The following is a 10,687-nucleotide window of genomic DNA, read 5'->3' on the forward strand; positions in this document are numbered from 1 at the left end:
AACCTGGGTCCTTGCAAACTGTGACATGTGTGCTCAACCAGGTGTGCCACCGCCCAGCCCCCTAGAGCAGGAATTTGTCTCCCTGATTGGTTTGGAGTTGAGTTTCTTCCCCAGGCGCTCTGCTCCCAGCCAGCCCCCAGTGTAACATGACTACTGGCGGCTCCTCCGTTTCCTCTTCTCTCTCTCTCCTTTTCTCCTCCTCCTCTTTCTCATGTCCTCCTCCTTCCTCTTCCTTTTCCTCCTCATTCTCCTGTTTCTTCTTCTCTTCTTTCTCCCTCTTCTCTTCCTCTACCACTTCTTTAAATATTTTTATATATTTAGTTACTTATTTTGGATAGAGACAGAAAGAAATTGAAAGGAGGGGGAGGAGATAGATAGGAAGGGAAAAAAACACCTGGAGCCCTGCCCATCGATCAGCTGCTTTGGTGGGCAACAGTGGGCTCTGTCTCTCCAGCTTCACCATGTGAGAGAGCAGATCCTTCAAAGCCTTGGCTAATTCACCTCCATAGGCGCATCAAACTCACTACATGTCAACACAAACAGGATTTTAGTGGAAAAGATCATGTTTCTTAGAAGACTGGGGGAGAAGGAGAACATTGATTTGCATATTTTTGTTTCCTTATATTTTCTTTTCTTTGCCACTAGGGTTATACTGGGGTGCAGGGCCGGCACAATCCCACTGTTCCTAGCAGTCACTTTTTTCTTTTTCATTATTGTTTTTTAAATGCATTCATTTATTAACACAAGATAGGAGAGAGAGAGAGATCCAGAACATCACTTTGGCACATGGGAGGCCAGGAACTGAACTCGGAACTTCAGATTTCCAAATCCAGCACCCTACTTAGTTTGCCACCTCCCAAGGCCCCCCTCCTTTTTTGACTGACAGTGTAAGAGAGAGGGAGGAGGAGAGAGAGAAAAGGCAAGGCGTCTGTGGCATTGCTTCACCACTTGTGAAGCTTCCCCTCTGCAGGTGACGACTGAGGACTTGAATCCAGACCCTTGTGCATGCTACTGTATCAGCCACCTCCTGGCCCCATTTTGCCCATTTTAAAAAGTGAATAACTGGATCCTTCCTGCGCTGGTTTGACTCTGCTGTGACCTCACACATGTGTAGCTCAGGAAGCCCCATGGTAAACTTGTGAGAAAATGAAAGTGAAAGAGGCAGACATCAGCTTGGTGCTGGGAAGGAAATGGGTTTGGTCTCATCCCTGAAAGGAGCTGAGGGTCGCTGGAATCCCTGGACTATGCTTGCTAGCTCTGGTTTGCATAGTCTTAGGGAGCACACACACATGTACACCAGCAGCCATTCCTGTGTTTCATACCGCCTGACTCCCAGCAGACCCAGCATGCTGTCATACCCAAGTGACAAACCAGGGAACTGATGGTGTCACAGAGCAGGTGACACCTGGTGTTTGGCAATTCGCCCATATTCACACTGGGCACACCTGCAAACCTTACACATGTTCGCCCAGTGAGCTAACTGTCCACTTGTTCATTTTACACAAGAAGAAACCAAGGTTCAGAGTGGCTGAGAGATGCTCAGAGCCAAAGCTGGGATGTGGCAGAGTGAGATCTGAGCCCAGGCGAGCACAAGTGCCAGTCCTGTCCCTGGAGTGTCCCCCTCACTTTCCCCCTGGCTTTGCCTAGAAGGGAAGGGAGGGCAGACACATGGGTGATGGTGGCAGAGAACTGGTCAGAGGCACTGGACAGACAGCTGGTGAGTGATGGGGAGGTCATGGGGTACGCTCTGGGAGCACTGAGTTCCCCGTCCTCTCAGCCACACTCAATTTGGGTCCTTTCCCACCGCTGTGCACCAGGATCCCAAAGCCTCCCTCCCTAGGCCCCTCCTGCCTCTTCTTTCCCAGAGTCCTTTGCTTTGGGGCACCCAACTCAAGTTTTCCCTTTCTGTCCTTTTCTCTTAAATCTCATCCAAGTGAGATAATCTGGTGAGATAATCAGACATATCCAAAGGAAACAAACTTACCCATCCAAAGAGATTTGCGTACACCTATGCCAGCACAATTTATAATAGCCTAAACTTGGAAACAACCCAGGTGTCCAACAATAGATGAGTGGCTGAGGAAAATGGTGGTATATACACAATGGAATACTACTCGGCTATTAAGAATAATAGAGTCACCTCCTTGAAGGAATGTGCTGTGAGATAAGCCAGTCCTTATTTCTTAGGTCTTCCTCTTCCCTAGGGTCTCAATTATGCCAGAGCAGAAACCCAGGTCTGTTTCTGAAGACCCCACACAACATTTGGCTTGGGACCCCAGTGGGTGGTGTGGGTGGTGCTGGGGAGGTGGAGCCATCGAGGCTGGGTGAACCAGGCTGGGATTTTAGGCAGCTGTGAGTTTGGTGTTTGCTTTAAGAATGGTACATGTTTCTGAAGGTTCTTAGTCAAGGGGTGGTGGGCTGGGGCTGGCATTTTGCAAAGAGGATTGGTTGCTTGAACATCTGTTGGAACTCTGCTGTATCTTGGGTGTTGTTTCAAGTGCTCTCTCATTGCTTTATTTACTAAAAAAAAATAATAAAATCCCGAGAAATAAGAACACAGCAAAGGAAACTAATGGTGATCAAGATTAGTTTGGCCAAGATTTCTTTAAAAATTATATATAATTTATATATATATATATAATGAATATATATATTCATTTTGGGTAGAGACATAAATTGAGAGGGAAAGAAGAAAGACAGACAGACAGAGAGAGAGAGAGAGAGAGAGAGACCGACCAAGACCTGCAGCACTACTTCACCCCTTGTGAAACTTTTTCCCTGTAGGTGGGGACTAGAGACTTGAACCCAAGTCCTGCACCACCATCCGGTAATCAAGAATTTTTTTTTTTGCCACTAGATTATTTCTGGGGCTCAGTGTCTGTGCTAATGCCTCTCCCCTCTTCCCCCCTCCCCTCTTCCCCCTCTCCCCTCTTCCCCCCTCCCCTCTTCCCTCCTCCCCTCTCTTCCCCTGTCTTCCCTCTCTTCCCCCTTCCCCTCTTCCCCCTCCCCCCTCTTCCCCTTCCCCTCTCTTCCCCCTCTCTACCCCCCTCTTTCCCCTCTTCCCCCCTCCCCTCTTTCCTCTCTCTTCCCCCCTCTTCCCCCCCTCTACCCCTTCCCCCCTCTTCCCCCCCTTCATAGACCAGGGGAGAGGAAACTTCTAGAAGGCAGAAATGGCCACTCAGCATTTCAGCTACTCCCTTAGAATCAGGTTGAATGAGCCGTGGGAGCTTATTGGGTTTGACCATGAGGAGGTCACCTTCACTTTTGTCCTTTGGGGGAAAGAGTGGCATTATAGGGTGTTGAGGAGATTGAAGGCATGGTTCAACAGGCTGGTGAAGTGGGGAGGGAAGGTGGGAGGGAGGGGCAGGAAGTGGAGAGAGGCTGCAAACACTTAAGTTCTAACCCACCTGTCCCTTCTGTCCCTGAGCTCTGCTTCCTAGGCTGGGTGGATGGGTCCCATCAGTCTGAGTTTTCCTGGCATAAAACCTCAGCTTAGAGAGGAGGGCAGAGAGGGAGCAAAGAAGGCCGGAGGGTCCCTAGGGTTGGCCTTTCAGAGGAAGCTGCCAAGGAGCTGACCTGGATCCTTGTTGGCCTGAGGCATCAGCAGGTGCCAGGGGAAGGAGAGGCCGCTCTGAATGAGGCTCCTTCAGGTGGGGAGAGCTGAGAGCTGGGAACTGTATCCCTCAGGTACAGATAAGTGAGGTGCCAATCAGGTGAGACTGCAGGGAGCCTTTGTGTGCTGCTGCTGCTGCTGTGACATTCAGCCTCACACCCACTTCCTCTTCTCCACTTCCTGCTCCTGGGACACCCCCTCCCCCCACCAGCCTCTGATGACCCCGAATCCAGGAGGCCAGCTGGACCAGGTCAGCCTGCAGGAAGGAGAGACACCCTGAAGGAGAAGGAAAGGGTGGGTCCTCACGGGAGGGCTTTGAGGTTCCTTTGAGCGAACCCCCAAAACTGCTTCTCTTGCTTCCATCTCCTCTACTTAGCTCCTTCTCCTTTCCCTTCCCTTTTCTTTTACATTCATTTTATTCTAGTTTATGTGATAGGACAGAGTGAAATTGAGAGGGAAGGGGAAGATAGAAAGGGAGAGACACCTGTAGCAGTGCTTCTCTCCTCCTGAAGCTTTCCTCCTCAGGTGGTGATGGAGGGCTTGAACCCAGGCCCTTGTGCACCATAATGTGTGTGCTCAGCTCCACCCAGCCCATCTTCCCTTTTCTGTTTCCTTGCTCTCTGTCTCCTAGGCAATCCCCCATCATCCCGCCACTCCCAGACCCCACCCAACTGAGTCACCAGCAGCTGCCTAACTGCTGAGGTTGTTGGTGTTCTTTCCTGGGGGCTGGAGACCAGGGAACTGCCCTACCCTGGGGCTCTAGGGAGCGGGAGGGGTCTAGGTGTGGGATGGTGGGGGGGGGGGAAGGGGGAGAGTTCAGGTCAGGTTGGGGTTTTGCCATCTCTTGCCTTATTGTTCCAAAAGGAGGACTACCCCTCAGAGGCTTCCAGTGCAGTCATGGGCCCGTGGCTCCCTCTCGTGTCCAGCAGCAGAACTGCAGGTCCTGGAAGAGGTCTTTAGGGCGCCAATTTCCAGGTGCCTGAGAGACCTGGCAAATTAAGAGCTGGAAACGGAGAGTAATTGGGCACTTAGAGGCAAGCTGTTATTAAAAGCTCCAGGGTTGCTGCAGGGACAGAGACCTAGTGAGCTCTCTTTCCATCAATCAATGGTCCCTCCTGGCCCACTGGAGCTGGTCCAGGGCTCTTAAGTGACCAGCTGGGAGTGGGGGTAGGGGATGTGGGGGGCATGAGGGCAGCACTGCAGGTGGCAGCCAGGCCTTGGATCAGCACGTGAATGAGCGCCAGGGACACAGGAGTAGCAGTCAGGGAGTCTGGGCACACAGCTAAGGGGACCCCTTGTCCTTTAGAATAATCTGGACGTTCTACCCCACACCTATGCCTGCCCTGCAGTGTGAGCACACATTGGCAGGGTTTGAGTCCCCCAGAGAGGTGGAAAAACAGCTGCTTCCAGTCTCCAGGGGTTGGGCGTGAGCCTGGAGTGCAGGCCTGGTCTTTCTGGGCTGGGTTGTTTCATACTTTCTCTTTTCTTCGAAGTCAGCAGCTTTCTCTAGAAATCTAAGAATGAACAACATCTGGACCCCACCCCCTTCCTTTCACTCTCTCAGACATTTAGGCCTGGGTTTGCCCCTAGACTGCCTTAGTCTTTGTGAGAGCGAGGCACGATCTGATCGATGAGACCCTGGGTTCGATCCCTGGTACCACATAGGAAGGAGCAGCAGGCAGGTGGGGCTGCATGGATGTTGGAGCAGTGCTTTGCTGTCTCTTGCTCTCTCACCCTAACCTCTGTCTAACAACATAGAAACTAGGAGTGGGGAGGTAGCACTGTGGCGATGTAACAGAGTTGCATGCCTGAGGCTCTGAGGTCTCATGTTCAATCCCCAGCATCACTGTAAAACAGAGCTGAGAAGTGCCCTGGTCTTGGTCTCTGTCTCTCTCTCCATATATATATATATATATATCCCCTTAAATTAAATAAAGTATTTAGGAAAAATAGGCACTAAAATGGGATCAGGGGCCAGGCAATGGCGAGACTAGTAGAGTGCACATGTTAAAAATTGGGCCAAGTGATAGGAATGGTGCATAATTGTATCCTTGTTATATAATAATATTGTAAGTAAATATTTAACAACTAATAAACTCTAAAAATGAATATTAAGTAAGAACAAAGAGATCAATGACACTTCAAAACAAACAAGAACTTTGGATAGAACTGAAGCATCATGTTAAACACAGCTAAAATAACTTGCATTCTGTTAGTACTGATAGTCCTCAAAAGCATAATGACCACAACTGGAAGTGAAATGCTATTCTGCAATTCTTAAATGATCTAAGGTAGGGACTGGGCACCTAATTAAGTTTATTTATTACCATATGATAGGACCCAGGTTCAAGCCCCTGGTCTCCACCTGCAGGTGGGAAGCTTCACAAATAGTGAAGCTGGTCTGCAGCTGTTCCTCTTTCTCTCCCTCTCTATCCTTCCTTCCATCTCAGTATCTCTTTGTCAGAGCAACCCAAGGGGAGAAGGCAGAGGGAGAGAAGAGGAGGAGGAGGAGAACCTCAGTGGGCACCCAGGCTTGGGCTCTGATGAGCAGACCCCACTGAGTTCTTTGCAAAGAGGACACCTGAACTCTGAAGAGACAGGACTTTCCAGGGCTCATCTGAGCTCTCGGCCCAGCTGCCCCAAAGGTACTTAATGGAGACTTGTGGACCATGAATCTGACAAGAAGGACTCAGCCTCCAGGACGCAGGGGGAAGAATTCAAGGCCATGAGCTACACTGGACCCGGGGCCTCAGAGGGCAGCAGAGATATGGCAAGAGAAGGGGTTATGATGGTGGGTAGTCCCAGGGGGACATGGGGAGAGTTGGCACAACAGAGAGTCACCTGCATGCTGGGGGGTGGGGGGCTAGGCTCATCCCTGCAGGCAGGAGAAGCCACACAGCCACAGCTCAGTGTCAAGGATGTCAGCTTGCAGACCAGGCCCACTGGATGTGCAGCTTTGGCCAGGCAGCCAGCCCTCGGGAGCCAGGTGGAATTGGGGTGAATGAGGACCTCCTTGCTGACTTCTGCCTGGTTCTGGGAATGGGGCTGGTTTGCAGAAAAGGCTACAATTGGGAGGGAATTGTCATCCCCTTGTGGCCCAGGGTGGAAAAGCTGCAAAACCCAGGCTGACTTTAAGCTGATGATGCCCTTGGTACAGAGCTGTAGCTGTTCTTCCTCTCTCTCTCTCTCTCCCCCCTCCCTCCCTCTCTCTTTCTCTCCTTCTCTCCCTCTCTCTCAGCTAAAGAGATATACACATGATTGCTTCCTCAGGTATACTCACGTATTACTCAGATATAGAAAAGATGAGATCCAGGGGCCAGGCAGTGGCACACACATTACAGTGAACAAGGACCCAGATTTAAGCCCCTGGTCCCCACCTACAGGGGGAAAGATTCACGTAGTGAAGCAGGGCTGCAATGTCTCTCTCTGTCTATTTTTCCCTACACTTCCCTATCCTCTCTCAATTTCTCTCTTTCTCGATCCAATAATAAGTAAAATAAAGTAAAACAATTTTTTAAAAAATTGAAAAGATGAGAGTCTTTCATTTGCAACACCTGCAGGGCCTCCTGCTTCATGAGATGAGCCAGACAGAGACGAGGACTCAGTGATTTCATGTCTTTGTGGAAGGGAAACACCATGAACAAAAGCATAAAGTAGGGGGTTGGGTGGTGGCACATCTGGTTTTGCACACACATTGTAGTGCACAAGAACCCAGGTTCAAGTCCCACAAGTGGTGAAGCAAAGCTGCAAGTGTCTCCCTCTCTATCATACCCTTCCCTCTCTATTTCTGGCAGTTTCTACCCAATGATAAAGATTTTTTTAAAAGTCTACATAGCAAGAAAAAAAAAAGCACAAAGCAAAAACAATTCTAAACTCTCAGATGATATAAGACCCAAACTGTGATCACAGGAGGGTAAGGGGTGTGAACACTGGGCAAAGGGGATGGATGGAAACCAGACTTCTGGTGGTGGAATGCATGCGGGGGCTGTCGATGTGGATTTGCAAGTTCTGCTATAAGTTAGTGTGACTTCATTTCTTTCCCTTTTCTTTTGCTACCAGGGTTATCGCTATGGCTAAGTACCTGCATGATGAATCCACACTCCTGGTGGCCATTTTTCCCCTTCCTTCCTTTGTTTTTACTGATAGGACTGAGAGAAAGTGAGGGGGGAGGGAGAGATAGAGAGGGAGGGAGGGAGAAAGGGAGGGAGAGAGACCTGCACCACTGCTTTACCATTTGTGAAGCTTCCTCGTTGCAGGTGGGGACTAGGGACTTGAACCCAGGTTCCTGAGCATGGTAATATGTTCACTCAGCTGAGTGTACCACCACCTGCTCCCCCCTTCAACTGCTTCTGTACTCAGGTGTGAAGAGAAGAGGCATCTCTTGGTCTTTGAAATCCATAGAGCAGGGCTGGGGAGGAGGCTGAGTGATAGAACCATAGAGTGAGCATGCCCTGTATAGATGGATAGTGCTCCCCGGGTAGGTGAGGCCCTGGGTTCATTCTCTGGCACCATGTAAGAGCAGCAAAGACAGTAATGTGCAAGGCCACAGGCGGTGGACTGGGGCTCTGTGTACTCACACACACTCTCTCTCTCTCTCTCTCTCTAACACTCTGATTACAAACTTGAGAAGGGGAGGTGTCTCTTCAGCACAGCACAGGCGTGCAACCCTGAGTTCCATTTCTGGCACCCATCCCCCTTTAAAAAGTCCTAGGATAGAGGGCAGTTCTGCTGCCCACAGGTGGTTTTGCTTATCCAGATGATACCTGTCACATCTTGGGGCGGTGTGCTTTCAATATCTCAGGGGTAGAGGCCAGGGGTGATGATAACACCCTTGAACACCCAAGGCAGGTCCTCACAACAGGAATGTTCCAACCCATAAGAGTGAGGTGGGTAAATCCTGACTTAAAGTGTACAATGTTAAGAGAAATCAAAATGAAATGCCTAATTCAGCCTGGGGAAGGAAAGGCATGACAATCAGGACTTGGAAGCAGTCTTCTAGAAGACTAGGTATTTTATTATTATTATTTTTTGTTACTAGGACTTTGCTGGAACTTTGTATCTGCATAATTCTACCCTCCTTCTCACTCTCTCACCATCACCATCTCTCTGTCTTGTTTATCTTTGAGACTTTGTGCTTGCATGACTGCATTGCTATAAGGCTTCATTATTTTGTTTCCATCTTACATTGTTAGAGTATGAGAAAGCTAGAGAGAGGAGAGATACTGCCACAATGCTGCACTGCTTGTGAAGCTTCCTCCCTGCAGGTGGGGACCAGGGGCTTTTACCTGGGTTCTTGCACATATACTTGACTAAGTGTGGTATTTTTTTTAAAAGCGTTTTTTTTTTTAGATAAAGGTTAAGAGACAGAGAGGAAAAATAGAGGAGAGACACCACAGCACTGCTCCATCGCTCATGTTGCCCCTCAGTTCCAGGGCCTCCAATCCGGGTTCTTTGTGCGTGGTAAAGTGTGCGCTCTGCCAGGTGAAATGCAGACAAAACTCAAAGTCATACACATGCAGAGCTCACTGAATGGTTGGTTATGTGGTTTCTTACCTTTGGTCTCTCTGAGGAAAGCTTCATAAGCATTTTTGTACTTGTCTTGTGGTGCTTATTATCTTTCTTTACTTTTTTATTATTTATTGGAGAGAGACAGAGAGAAACAGAGAGGTGCAGCACTGCTCCCCCACTCATGAAGCTTTTCCCCTGCAGGTGGAGACTGGGGGCTTGAACCTGGGTTCTAGCACATTGTAACATGTGCACTCAACCAGGTGCGTCAGTGCCTGGCCTGCTTATTATCTTTTAAAGCTTTGCACATTTATCCGATGAGAGAGAAAAAGAGAGCCACAGAAAGACACAGAGATAGACATACTAAAGCACTGCTCCGGCATGTGCAATGCTGGGGATTCAACTCAGACATGCATGCAAGTCTGGTGTTCTACCCACTGAGATACCTTGCTTTCCACCCCCAGCCTTTCCATTCCCCCACTTGGAACACTAATGGTATTTTGAACCTATTCCCTTCACCTATTTCCTGCACTTTCACATTTACTTGTGTTTCCTGTGTGCTGTGCTGGCTGTTTGTTTGATCGTACAGTCTCATGTCCCCTAGTGATGGGGGTATGCACAGAGAACTGAGTCAGTAGGAGATTTCATTATTTCTGTATCTCTCTCTCTCTTTTAGGAGGTTCCATTATTGTGTGAGCTCCGCTGGGTGTGGCTCCACCAGCGTCAGTGTACTCACTGGGCTGGTAATGAGGACAGCCATCATGTGCGTGGCCTGCCCTTGCCGTTCACTGAGATGCCATTAGCTGGTACACGGCTGTACTAGCTGCTAAAATAAATACATCCCAGTCACAAGTTTGTCCACTGCCCATGTAATGGCACCACGGGATGCTCAACAGAGCAGCAGTTCCATACTGCTCTCACAGCAGCTAGGACTTTGAGGACCAGCCAGCGTGACTTCGGTGGTCGCAGTCTGCTTTTCAGCGTACTGGAAGGAACAAGGAGCAGGGACACGAGGACACGGGGGAAAGTCACAGGCCAGGCCTGTGCTTCCACAGAGCTTCCAGGGTGCTTTGCAGATGTATTTAGGGCCTGGTGTCCCAGAGGAAGAGGGTGACAGTGCTGTAATGGGGAATTCTGGCTGACACCTGCAGGAGGTGCAGTCTGTGGTCTGCAGACAGCAATGCCTACTCCTCTTCTGGAAAGTTCTTCCCACTTTGCAGGAGGAACGTCAGAGCCGCATTTTGCCTGCTTTCACTAACCTCCCATGGGGAATTCATTCTCTTTTTTTTAATGAGGAAATTATTATTTCTTATTTCTTTCATCTGCTAGAGAGAAATCTAGTGGGATAAGGGGTGATTTGGAGGAAGAAAGAGAAAAACGTGCAGTCCTGCTGCACTGTTTGTTAAGTTTCATCCCTCCATGTGGGAACCAGGGGCTTGAACTTGGGTCCTTGTACGTGGTACTATGGGAAAGTTTGTTTTTAAGACATAAGCTGTCCATGCACAACCACCAGGGTTTGAGCAGAGTTGCAGGTCTCTCTTCCGATCGTGACCTCTCTTGATTTTCTCT

Source organism: Erinaceus europaeus, chromosome 7 (assembly GCF_950295315.1).
Source record: "Erinaceus europaeus chromosome 7, mEriEur2.1, whole genome shotgun sequence".
NCBI classification, from domain to species: domain Eukaryota; kingdom Metazoa; phylum Chordata; class Mammalia; order Eulipotyphla; family Erinaceidae; genus Erinaceus; species Erinaceus europaeus.